The 13,096-nt window shown below is 37.5% G+C and overlaps 1 pseudogene; it reads right to left on the bottom strand.

Moving 5' to 3' along the window:
* Positions 1-6,602: 6,602 nt before the first annotated feature.
* On the bottom strand, positions 6,603-6,748 carry LOC120781167 (annotated as a pseudogene).
* Positions 6,749-13,096: the final 6,348 nt, after the last annotated feature.

Raw genomic sequence — 13,096 nt, 5'->3', positions numbered from 1 at the left:
TACCCGATGCATCTCGCATGTACATTTTTCGGACGGCGGGCAGGATGCAGGTCGCAATTTCTATCGGAAACAAAAAATTCAAAGAGATTCATATTTTTTATTAATTTATCTTCTAGTTAAACTAAGAAAATTTCAAAAAAAAAGTGTAAAATTTAAAATTTTATTAAAAATTGAATAAGTAGTGGCTTTTCAAAAGAATTTTATTTTATGCTATTTAAAAATATACAATTAAAACTTGACTTTTCTTAATATTTTTTTTTAGTTTAAATATAAGATAATTTTATGTCAATGATAATAATTCCATACGATTTAGTTTTTTTTCTATCCTGCCCGCCAATTAAGAATAATCGTAAAAATGAAAAACCGAGAAATCACGCTTCAAAGTTTTCGCTTTTTGCCTAAGCGCTCATACAAAGTGTAAGAAAAATAAAAGTTGGAATAACTTATTAACGAAATACAAAGAAATAGATAAAAATGCTACATTAGAAATAAATTCCAAGAAATGTTCCGCTTGCCTGTCGCACATGTTAACTCTGTGAAGAACGAACGCAAAATGGATTTGTGTGTCGTGTATGGGCAAACGAATTCATACCGATCGAACGCACTTGTGTGCTCGTGTATGGGCACTATAAGCCAACTGGCGGTTGTAGTTGACATACGACACGGTGAGGGTAATGTACCTATTGAACATTTGGTATCTACGATTGAATAAGAAGAAGAAGAAAACAACACGACGGATAAACATGTACGCATGATCGTGCGTATTTTAACAACCTTGTATTTGCGTAGCGCTAGACAACTTATGTTGTACGGAAACACACGCGACAACAAAATGAAAAATAGCAATGCTTGCTTTAACTTAATGACTATAAAAAAATGTATGTGTGCGAATAAGTTAATTGCAAAAATGCTAATCCGCATGGGTAAATACAAACAACACTTGCGCAATTGCGCATTTTTCTATTCCGCATTTTTGGTACTTTCCTTTAGCTCCAAAACCGTCGCGTTATCAGCTGTCATGGAACGCGCCGCAAATGTCCCTACTTCTGCCGCTTCCTCATTTCCGGGACTGCTGCGGTATATTGCGTGGCAAACCTGTATCAGTGCATATTCTTATAGGCGTGGCGGCTGCTGATGTGTCAAGCGCAGCAAGTGATGTTGATTGAGAGGTTGGCACTCCTGTTGAAGTAGCAGGTACTGTCGCTGTTGCGGCGTCAGTTCCGCCATCCGTCTAAGCGCTTCCACTACTGTCGATGACATCGCTTTACTTGTTCTGGTCATGCTTTGGTGGCCGTTGCTGATTGCGTTCGCGAATTCTTGCTTCTTGCTGTTGAAACTTAGTGGAGTTATCATAATTGGGTGCTTTTTGCTTTGTGAGTTAACGAAAGAAAATATTTAAAATTCATATAATTAATTGCTTACCGACAAATCGAAAAAATAGAAAAGGCAAATTGCTAGACAATTAAAAGCTAGAAGTTCTTAAAATTCCGCAACCGCATATACTATTTCATACAGCTCATCGTTCCATCGAATGCGATATTCGCCGTGGCCAATGCGCAAATGACCATAAATCTTTCGCAGAGTCTTTCTCTCGAAAACTCGTAACGTCGATTCAACGGTTGCTGTCATCGTCCAAGCCTCTACACCATATAGCAAGACGGGAATTATGAGTGACTTATAGAGTTTGTCTTTTGTTCGTCGAGAGAGGACTTTACTTTTCAATTGCCTCCTCAGTCCGAAGAAGCACCTGTTGGCAAGAGTTATCCTTCGTTGGATTTCCAGGCTGACATTGTTGGTGGTGTTTACAGTGGTTCCAAGATAGAAGAAATTATCTACGACTTCAAAGTTAAGACTGTCTACAGTGGCGTGAGCGCCAAGTCGCGAGTGCGACGACTGTTTGTTTGATGATATTTCGTTTTACCCTCGTTCACTGCCAGACACATTTGCTTTGCTTCCTTGTCCAGTCTGGAGAAAGCAGAACTAACGACGCGGGTGTTGAGCCCGATAATATCAATATCATCGGCATACGCCAGCAGCTGTACACTCATATAAAAGATTGTACCAATTGTCGATTAAGTTCTGCAGCTCGAATTATTTTCTCCAGAAGCAGGTTGAAGAAGTCGCACGATAGGAAGTCACCTTGTCTGAAACCTCGTATCCCATCTCCCACGTGTTGTGGTCGATCTTAACGTTGCGAGGTAGGCAGCAGAGAGAGCTGCAACGAGTATAAAATCTAAACAAACAGTCGTGCCAAAAACACAATAAATCAATTCAGTTCAGCATAGACAACATTGTTAATCAATTCGAGTAGCCGCCATCGTCAACTGACGTGATGCAGCACGAACAATTTGCTCATCGGCAATCACGATCGTGTAAGCGGTAAGACTGGCTTCGGTTGCAATCGTATCATGTCAGTTCATAGCGTTGCGACGATTATTTGAATTGAAATGAAACTTTGGGTAAACTATAAGTAAGTCTACGAGTAAATCTATGGGTAAATCTATGAATACAGCAAACAACAACAATTTTCTGCTGGACTGATTTGAATCATGTGTGGTTAAAAATGTATCAGCTTTGAAAATGTGCGCATGTTACAAATTTTCGAAGCGTAAACAATGGAAATTCCATCGAGAACGTACATACATTTGTTATATGTATGTACTCGATGGAGTTTCCATTATACATATAACATATGTACATATATATGTACATACATACATACATGTATATTGAAACATACATATGTATTTGAAATAGAACAAAAGTGGACTACATAGTAAATCAGTGTTTAGGGGATGATAAACAAACCAAACTCTGTCGATCATTTCAATCATTGAAGCCTGCATCACTTCGGGTATTTTCTGCTGATACGAACGTTCATAAACAAATCAGGGCCCGAATCGCGGCATTCGTCATCGAGCGAGCTATTGTATCGAAACAATTTTCGTGACATTTCGAGTAGCCGGACCGCCGCACTCGATACGAAGCGAATCTAAATTAGCTCCCTGTAACAGCCCTGGCCTCTCTACAAATGGCATTTACGAAGTGTCAAATTGTGAAATCAAAACAAAAGAAATCAAAACAAAAAAAGTTGTTGAAGCCGTGCTATATTTTTTTTATAAAGGTGAAATACTATTGTTTTTCTCAAAAGTGATGCATCCAATAATTTTTTTATATTCGTCTTCGGAATCTGAGGAAGAAAACGTGCAGCAAGTCATAAGGAACCGAATGCGAGACAAAAACAATCCCTTGGCATTGCCGGAGGCAGCGTAAGGAATTAGAGTTGTGTACAAATTAATTTCAATTGCCTACATGTTTATATTTACAGCTTCAGGAAACGGTTCAGACTCTCTAAAAGTGAATTTAACTACTTATTGGCTGAACTCAAATTTGAAGGGCATTTGTCAACCGCAGTGGCACCAATGATTCAACTGGGAGCGACTTTGTCCCTTTTGGCCAGTGTTGGCTACCAGCACTTGGTGGGAAATGACTTTTGATAGGAATATGTCAAAGCACTATTTGCAAAATAATAAAAAATGTAATCAGCGAAATGGAAACAAAGTTGTGCCCCTAATTTATTAAATTCATTGCCCGACATCTTTCGGAATGCACGAAATCGTTTGTTGAAAAATACAAAATTCCTGGAGGTAAGATTAGCGCTTTTATTTTGAGTAAAATGTAGTGCTTTTAAAGCTGAAGCATACTTAACATATTTAAATATATGTTTATTCATGCAGTTATTGGATGTATTGATGGCACGCTCTGTGGGCTGCAAAAACCAACAGTAAATGAGCACATGTTCTTCAACAGGAAAGGATTTATTATTATTTGTATGTATATTTATTTATTTTTTTTTAAGGCTTCTAATTGTATTCGGTTAATTTGCAGTTCTATTGCTTTGACTTCCATACAAGCTTTGTGAGCGTCCTCTTTCATTTCCATCGACCTCTCCTTCAAAGCTATAAGCTTGTTTGGTTTTGCGCCTATACTCTGCTGGTAGCTTTCAAACGCGATCATGTTTTCTTTAATGAGGGCCAGCTTTTCATCGGCAGCATCCTGTTTGCTCCTCTTCATGTGCGATGCGACTAGTAGAGGGCTTCGGTGGAACGTCGTCTTCGCCACTGTATAAAAGCTCTGCCATAAGCTTTTCGAGAGACTCTTTTTCAGGGGTGGAGTTGCCAAAAGTTCTTACTTCTCCCAGGCCTTCTACCGCAACGTCCATGCCGGTAGCCTGAAGCAGTTGCTCCTCTGCTGTTGTTAGGTACTTTTCTTCGTAAGGACCACCACCAGTTCGCTGCTTCGACGCTTTGTTGAAAGACAACTTCTTTTTGACGTTGTGCTTTTGATCAGCAAATACCTAAGTGTATATGTACACTCAGTCCTTTTTTTACGCGACCTCTTTTTACGCTATTTTACTTTAACGCTGTTATTTTTGCAGAATTTCTCACTTTAACGCGATTGCTTTTTTTCGTTTTTTGCTTGGTCTTCAACTTGCAGCAGAATTGGAAAATTATTTTGTAGCAAATTATTTTGTAGTTTTGTTTTTCAAAAAGAATTGAGTGTCTGCATGTTAAGATATAAAGAACTACATCGGAATTTATTGGGTCCAAAAAGAAGCATTCAAACAAAATTAACTGAATTTATGGAGCAAACTCAGTCGGAGACGCTAAGTCAATCAGAACGTCATTCCATAGTTCTTACTATTGATTCTGATACAAATTCTAGTGATATCAGTGCCGGCCATCAAAATAAGCCGCTAAAAATAATTTAAACTACGGTTAATGACAGTGATTAAACAGCAGTCAACGGGTTTTTCAATAAATATTGTTTTTGTTTTGTATTTTTTATTTTGTTATGAATGAATAAATCATGTCTGAAATTTGAAGACTTATTGTGGTTGTTTTGAATATTTTTTTGCGCGTATATTTTGTTATACGCGATATTTTTAATATTCAGTTAATATTGGAAAACTAACCATTTTTAGGCGATTTTTTTTTTTACGCGATTAGTGGCAGAACCGAAAATCGCGTAAAAAAAGGAACGGAGGTGTATATAGAAAATAACATTTGTGTTAGTAAATTCGTTAAGACACTTATCAAAAGAAGAAATGCCAGTATGGAGATTTACGTACTTTCCGCCAAGACTTAGCATCCTTCATTGGTGGACCGGCCGCATTAAGCAGGACCGCCAAAGAGTCCTACAATTTATTGGCTGCAGCTTTGCCCTGACCACAATTCGGCAACATATTTTTTGCCACATCTTGATACCGAAGCATGTATTCGGCCATTAATTTTTTTTGTCTCATGTTGATTTTATTAACATTTGTCCTAAAAAAAGGATTATATTTATAAAATAGTCAATAGCATAAACGTTAACTTACATTTTATTTGATTTTTTCTGAGTAGACTAACGACGTTTGAAATCTTTTGAACTAACGATTGCAAATTATCAATCGATTGACATTTCGTTAGGTTCGTTTGAATTACAACTCGTTATCGAATAACAGAATGTCAAATTTCGAACGAGTGTACTCGATAACGAGTGTCGCAATCCGAAAACTGGAAATTTCGAACAATTTTACTCGTTCACGAATGCCGCGATTCGGGCCCAGGTATAAGCTGATCGCTAGTGATTCAAAGTTGTTCTCTATCGCTGATTTGAAGACAAACAGTGTGCTTCGTGTGCATGAACTGAACTGACAGAATCAGACAGAGTAACGGATCAGTACTTAAGTATAAACAAAATGTATTACTCGTTGCAGTTCTCTGGTAGGCAGTCTGTTTTCTCTCCGCTGTAGCCCGGCACTCCTCGTCGTACCAGCTGTTCTTTTGCATTTTCCGAAAACCGATGGTTTCGGTTGCAGCTGTACACAAGGAGCTTGAAATGCCGTCCCACAGTTCCCTTATACCAAGTTGTTAAGGAGTGCTCTCAGATAGCAGGAGTGCAAGTTGAGTAGAAAATCGTTCGGCTGTCTGTTGTGATTGCAGCTTCTCGACGTCGAACCTTCTTTGCGTTTGTTGGCGTGCGTTTTTTGCTGCACAGAGGCGGGTGCGAATCTTGGCTGCAATAAGATAGTGGTCCGAGTCGATGTTAGGTCCTCAGGGTGCACGCATATCTAAAACACTGGAGATGTGTCTTCCGTCTATTACAATATGATCGGTCTGGTTGGTGGTTTTTCGATCCGGAGACAGCTTGACGAATTTTCTTATGCTAAAATCAAGTACTACAGATAACCATATTTCGGGCCCCGGCGAAGTCGATCGGCCTCCATCCATATGGGGATGTTTCGTTGTTGCCCACCCTGGCGTTAAAGTCGCCAAGCACGATTTTGATATATTGGCGGTGGCAACTCGCATAGATGCACTCCAAGCGCTCTTAGAAGGCATTTTTGGTCACATCGTCCTTCTCTTGTAGACAGTGTTATGACAGTACTTGGCGACGGAGTCTCTCTCCTACCACGAATCCCACACCAAATTTGCGCTCCTTTATATGGCCACTGTTGTAAATGTCACAAGGACCTACTCGTCTCAGTCCTTGTCCCGTCCATCGCATTTCTTGGACAGCGGTGATGTCAACCTTCACTCTAACGAGGACATCAACCAGCTGAGCAGAGGACCAAAAATTACACGCACGAATTATTTACATTAGGAATAATCACAGAGGTCAACCCAATCGCAATGCAATGATCAGGTCTCGCTCCGGAGGAACCGCCTTCATGATCACGGAAACCTATACGCCAGATTTTGATCACATTGGCTGTATATAATGTACATTGATATAAGTTTGTCCAGAGACAGTATACGGGTTTCTAGCGACTTCTAACAAAACCTATTCTCAACATCAAAAAAAAAGAAATCATGTAAATAAGATTGTTCGTGGAAAGGTTGTTATTAACAAGAAAAAATGTTAACTTCGGTTGCACCGAAGCTAAATACCCTTCACAGGTGCATTTATGTTAGTAACTAAGTATGTGTTCAGTTTGTATGGCAGCTATATGCTATAGTGAGTCGATCTGAACAATTTCTTCGGAAATTACATTGTTGCCTTAGAAAATAATCTATACCTATTTTCGTGAATATATCTTGTAAAATGTGAAAGTTTTCCATACAAGCATTTGATTCCGATCGTTCAGTTTGTATGGCAGCTGTATGTTATAGTGGTCCGATATCGGCCGTTCCGACAAATGAGCAGCTTCTTGAAGAGAAAATGACGTAGGCAAAATTTCAAAACGATATCTTAAAAACTGAGGGACTAGTTCGTATATATACAGACGGACAGACAGACAGACGGACATGGGTAAATCGATTCAGCTCGACACACTGATCATTTATATATATATACTTTATAGGGTCTCTGAAGATTACTTCTGGGTGTTACAAACTTCGTGACAAACTTAATATACCCTGTTCAGGGCATAAAAATACCGGAGAGTAGTGGCCAATGCTTATTTTCGTGGCTTAGAACTTCGGCTAGATAATTTTTTTTTTATATTCAGCGTTCTTCCACCTTATGGTTATAAAAACATATTCACTTAAGTTCAATTCATTAAAACATTTACTTTGACCATCATAAAGCCAGATGGAAAGTCGGAAATCACAATATTGGTTATATTCTGGTCGGGCTGATTCTGTCAATTTTTGCTATTACTCAAGTTTACTCGAGAATCTGTTTTCACGAAATTTTATGAACATTAATCACACACTGACCCAGTCCTTATATAATATGTGGTATACGAGAGCTGGAGGATTCGTGGCATTAAAGAGGAAAACCCGTACAACGGTTTCAAAAATTTGATTCCAGCGACAACCATCTAACTACAGATTAACATGCATTTTTTTTTTTTCTTTTTAGTTAGTCAGCCTGCTGAAATCATGGACGCCGTCAACCTTTTTTCTTCATGGGTGCAATTTTAGAAATAAATCTAGCAATTAACAAAATATTTTTTACTTAAAAAAATGCAAAATTATGACTAAAGGCTTGAAAAAACCTTAATAAAATTAAGCAATTTTATCTCTAATATGATAGCTTCTCTCACTTGTATTAAGATATCTTAAAATTTGGCCGATTTACGGTGTTAAGCGAGCCAGAAGCAGCTCTTTAGGTTGTGTATTTATCCCACAGATTGACCGGTATTTCAAGTAATGGGCTCTGAGATATCTAACAGTTCGAAAAGTTTTAATTAGATCTGGAAAATGGGAAATGGGAAATGGCTTAGCTTTACTGCTACTTATTTATATACCGTAAAGTGAAAGAATCAGAGAAATGTAATTATATAGTAGATATACATATAGTTATATCACAAATGATTGCGGTACGATTTCGCAATGTTACATAACACTGTCAGGATAATGTCTTACAATAAATTTCGTTGAAGTCGCTCAAGTAAACGGCTAGTATTCAGAGGAAATTTTATTTAATTTATCCTCCTATCGAAAAAGACCTAAGCAAGTAAGTAAGGGTTATATTCGGGTGTAACCGAACATTTTATACCCTTGCAACTTGCAAGGATCACATCCGGCTAAATACTTTCAGGTGTTGCCAATATTAGAAAATGTAGCGAAAGGGGCAAACTTCATTGTCCGACGAAATCATGAATGGATTACAATCAAAGCAAAAATTTTACTAAATCATCCTCATTCTAAGTTATCTATTTTAACCAATACCACATACTATTAACTTGCCACATACTAATTAAATACTCCCTGGGTTTCATTAAGGTACCTCATATCCAATCTAAGTACATAGAGTAAAGTCAGCCGATTGTTGAAACTTCTATTATAAGTTATACAGGGACTGAGTCAAGTTTTCACCCAACTTTATCAATTTTTCCGCAGAGATACACAGTTATTATTTTCATTCAGACAACTTTCACCGAGATTCGGACGGACGGATAGATAGACAGTCACCCGGAATTCAATTATATCTATCTCGATTGGTGTTTAGGTGAAACATACAACCGTTAGGTGAACAAAACTATTATAGTTTGTAGCAACATGTTGCAAGAGCATAGCAACAATATAGCACAAGCAACAGGCATAAAACGATTACAACAACAGTAATAATAGTAAACGTACAATAGTTTTACACCGAACAAGATATATAAAGTTTGCCACGAAGTTTGTAGTACCCAGAAGGAATCCAAGGAGACCATATCATATATTTATCTAGAAATGATTATCATGATGAGTAGACTCGATTGAGACATATCCGTCTATCTGCCTCTGTGTTTAAGGGACCGATTTGAAATTTTGTACAAGTTCTTCCTTTGTCAAGAAGCTGTTCATTTTTCTAGCCGCTGATATCGGACAATTTTAGGATATATCTGCCATTTAAATTTTCAATTCTAAATCTATATATCAGACTTTGAGTTTAGTAATTTTCTTGTCATCATCTTCAAAGACGCCCTGAAAATCTGCATAAAAACTTAAGCCATTAGCCACGTTGTAATTTAGAGTAGGTTAAGGCTTGAGTACATACAACTAACAAGGTCATGGCGCAACGCAATGTTTAAAGAGACAATGGCCATAGACAATGAACGTAATGACCTCGTATAGGTATAGAGTGACTAACACGGACAAATCACAACCAAGTCAGTCCTTGCAAATACAACGCTTTGAAAAAACAACGCATCAGAACTTGAATAACTGCATGAGTTGGTATACAAAACCTCTATTATTATGTGATTTCCATAAATGGCATACATACTAAAGAGCTGTAAATCCGTGTAAGGCGGATTGGATATATTTGTAGCCCTACTCGTATACTCTTATGTGTTATGAACACGTCTTGTAACAGTGCTGCATCAGCGTCATCCACGTTTATGCTCTGAAGTCACCTGACAGTAATAGCCGTCGTTAGCTCTGGCAATTGCTGCAGCATAACATAATATTAGTGGTACGCTCGATGTTTTCGCTTTCAGTTTATTACGATGCAATGAAATTTTAAAAACTATACTGGCTGGCGGGCGTGAGGTCATGAGTGCCACAGACAGGATAGCCTAGGCGCATGCGCGGCGACAAAAATGGTTTACATGAGTAGCTTACGAGGGTCGAAAGGGTTTAGCTCTGTCTTTAGCCCCTATTACGTGCAAAATTATTTCTTCAAGCATTGAATGTTATAATATAAACAATTTGTAATTGAGGATGACGGTCACAACGGAGAGCGACAGCCATGATAACAGCAACATAAGCGCTATTGCGTATGTAAAGCGGAATGTCCAATCAGTCTGAACATTATGTGCCAACATGTCTTACTGATAGATTCACCTTCTCTTAGCTAGTGAAGCATTGTGCGTAGTGCCTTTTATTTATCTTATGGTATGTAGTTGTCCTCTTAATGACTTAAAGAGCTAGATTTGTTATTCTCAGCGTACCGATTGGAGTGCAGGCGTTGTTTATGACTCTTGCTCGAACCTATTTTAATCTGAAATACACTTTTTTGAAGCCTGATTTGCCTATCAAATTGATTTAATACTAGCTTATTTTGTAAGTACAGCAAAGTAGAAGTCATTGCGTGCAGATAATCGATGTTTTGGCGTTAAATGTCGTTCATGTCTTGTGACGAAGGTTGAAATAAATGCACGTATTAAATTAAAGTAGGTCACAAAAATTGAATATATGTATGTATGTAGTTTCTTAAAGGGGAATTCCTACAAGTTTTAAATCGTATCCGAATGGCTTTTACGAGAAGCTTTATGAAATATTTATAGAATTTATATATTAAAATTCTTTGGCAACAGTTACGGAAATGTTTTAAGTTCAGGTTTTTGAATCGGGACTCGTAAACCGGACACAAATATCATTTTAATTCAGACAGAAGTACAACATACAACTATCTAGGTTAGAGTCATGCACTTTGGAACATATGTTTAGATTAGATACCGAGAGTTGAAGAGGGAAGTGGGACACATATGCACATATTAAAAGAAAGAGGCATGAAGAAATGCATGAGTTTGGTAAGCTTAAGAGAATGGCCGATGACAGAAGTTTCAAGACCGGAGCATACTCTTGTAGGACCCAAATGAATGATCTAGGGGCTCATGTTCAGAGCACACTGCAATTATAGAAGGAGCGTGCTAAACTGCAGTAAAATGTAGCATCAGGAGAAGGCGAAACCGATCAGCATTAGCTTCTTGTAGAATATCATCGGACTAAAACATGCCCGACGATTGGAACCTAAATGTGGATTGGACAGATGCTTGACAACACTTGCTATTTTGGATTGAGCAGGCAATTGAGAAGTAAAGCCTTCTCTCGACGAACAAAGACCAAAGTGTAGGTGACCCTCATCATTCCCTTATGGTATGAAGTTGCCCTGAATTAACACATTAGCTAAGCTTTATTGGGAGAAAATATCTTATTCCCATGGAAAATTCGATGAAAATGAATTCCCGGATAAAGTATGGAGAACTTTGTACATAACTTTTGCAATTAAAACACAATACATACTTAAAATAACGCCCAATTCGTACGCACACTCTACGACATGTTTAAATTTCAACATTATTTCTAGCTCTCTACTACCCGAGTAAAAAAAAAATAACATAAGCATAATCAACTCCTTTATTCTTTCAGTCACAAAATTTTGTAAATTACTCCGATGCTCAAATTCAAATTAGTTTGCTTCTGAAATTGTGATTACTCATTATTTGAATTGTTAATGCACAATTTTCCCCAATAAACCGCGGGTAACACCGCGGATCAAAGCTAATAAAATATAAAGCAAAAAATATGGTATATGGTAAATGTAAATGATTTTATTTATATTTCTACATCTTTTCCAATTTTTTTACTACATACAACGCTATTATTATTATTGTTATGGGGACCCTTACAAAAGATACATATGTACATACCTATTAAAGGCATTGCGTCATGCTTTCAATAGCTATAGATATAATATTATGCTCTCAACAGTGCATATCTGCACCCAGTGAAGAACAATAATACCATTTACATACATAAATATTGGATAGGCGTCTAGTTTTGCAGCGCTTGCGAAAATGTTAAGATTTTGCTGTAATTTTGTTTTGACTATTTGCATGCATACGCGCTGTTGAAAAATTACAAAAAAGTAAAAGCAAGTCACATGTATTTCATATTATTTTCATTTTCGGTTCGGTTGATTTGGTTACTGCAAATTCGCATAATTGATAGCGAATGTTCCACCTTATTTTTTTCTCTTGTCTTTTTATACCCTGAACAGGGTATATTAAGTTTGTCACGAAGTTTGTAACACCCAGAAAGAAGCGTCGGAGACCCTATAAAGTATATGTTATATATATAAATGATCAGTATGTTGAACTGAGTCGATTTAACCATGTCCGTCTGTCCGTCCGTCTGTCTGTATATATACGAACTAGACCCTCAGTTTTTAAGATATCCTTTTGAAATTTTGCAAACGTCATTTTCTCTTCAAGAAGAAGATATTGGACCACTAAAAAATATAGCTGCCATACAAACTGAACGATAGGAATCAAGTTCATCTATGGAAAACTTTCACATTTGACAATGTATCTTCACCAAATTTGGTATAGATTATTTTCTAAGGCAACAATGTTATCTCCAAAAAAATTGTTCAGATCGGATTACTATAGCATATAGCTTCCATACAAACTGAACACATAATTACTAAAATAAATGCACCTGTGAAGGGTATATTGGCTTCGGTGCCGCCGAAGTTAACGTTGTTTCTTTTTTAAGCTCAGATTTATGCAAACAAGCCTTGTGATTGTGACTTACCCACATCCGAGGGGGAGCGGTCCTGGTTTGATTCCTCCGGGGTCTTTAGTTCTCTGCTTCTGATAGGTGATTAATTTGATTTTCCGTTGACAAGGCTAACGGTAGTAATATGATTGGTAAATTTAGTCGACGAGACTGAATGCTGTCCTCGAGCAATAAGTTTTTTGTATTGTTCGAACTGATAAACGCTTTGAGAGAAGTTAAAATAACTTAACCTTAAGGCTGAAACTCGTCCACTATATGAGCATATTTGTGTGCATTTTGATGACCTATGGCATATGGTTTAAAATCCTTCAGTCCATCAACGAAATAAACTTGGTTATTCAAGGGATCAATACAACCATTGACGCTGATCG

This window comes from Bactrocera tryoni, unplaced genomic scaffold, assembly GCF_016617805.1.
Source record: "Bactrocera tryoni isolate S06 unplaced genomic scaffold, CSIRO_BtryS06_freeze2 scaffold_42, whole genome shotgun sequence".
NCBI classification, from domain to species: Eukaryota; Metazoa; Arthropoda; class Insecta; order Diptera; family Tephritidae; genus Bactrocera; species Bactrocera tryoni.
Note: the sequence above shows the minus strand (reverse complement) of the source record. Positions and strands in the feature narration are given on the sequence as shown.